At 35.9% G+C, this 629-nt stretch overlaps 1 non-coding gene across 1 annotated transcript; it reads left to right on the forward strand.

The window, feature by feature from the left end:
* The first annotated feature begins 324 nt into the window (after nucleotides 1–324).
* On the forward strand, nucleotides 325–396 carry TRNAQ-UUG (transfer RNA glutamine (anticodon UUG)). The gene has a single exon. It is a non-coding gene; the product is annotated as a tRNA-Gln (tRNA).
* The last annotated feature ends 233 nt before the right edge of the window (nucleotides 397–629 follow it).

Genomic DNA, 629 nt, shown 5'->3' on the forward strand with positions numbered 1-629 from the left:
ATAAATATCGTATAAAGTGTATACAAGTACTAGTAATCGGCGTAATATCAAAGGTCAAATAGATACGCGATGAATTTATCTGATTAAAATTCTTTTCTTTACGTAGATCTCGAAAGAATTTTGCTTATTTTTACAAATATTTGAGAGTGATCGCAATTCGTATTAGGAATTCTATCATGGTTCTTGCGTATATACAAATTTCAAATGGCTTTTCTTTATCTTGTGAAGTGTGTCGATTTCGCTATATTAATTTTCAGAAATTTGACTGACTTCTCAAGTATGAATACTACTTAAAAATTGGTTTTAAAAACGTCCATAATCTGTGGTCTCATGGTGTAACGGTTAGCACTCTGGACTTTGAATCCAGCGATCCGAGTTCAAATCTCGGTGAGACCTTACATTTTTTTACTTGTATATTGATGAAAATATTTTAGTTATTAGCGAGGTTGAGGCTGAAGTTTTAAACGCGGAAACGTGTACGTGAGATGTTTCAGCGCCGCTTTCCTGTAAGCCTAGAAGTTTGACGATGGCGTTTGGAACGTCGAGTAGGATTTCACTGAAGTTCCAAATGCCATTGTCAAACTTCTAGGCTTACAGGAAAGCGGCGCTGAACATCTCACGTACACGTT

Source organism: Centruroides vittatus, unplaced genomic scaffold (genome assembly GCF_030686945.1).
Source record: "Centruroides vittatus isolate TY-2023 unplaced genomic scaffold, ASM3068694v2 contig_375, whole genome shotgun sequence".
In the NCBI taxonomy this organism is placed as follows: Eukaryota; Metazoa; Arthropoda; class Arachnida; order Scorpiones; family Buthidae; genus Centruroides; species Centruroides vittatus.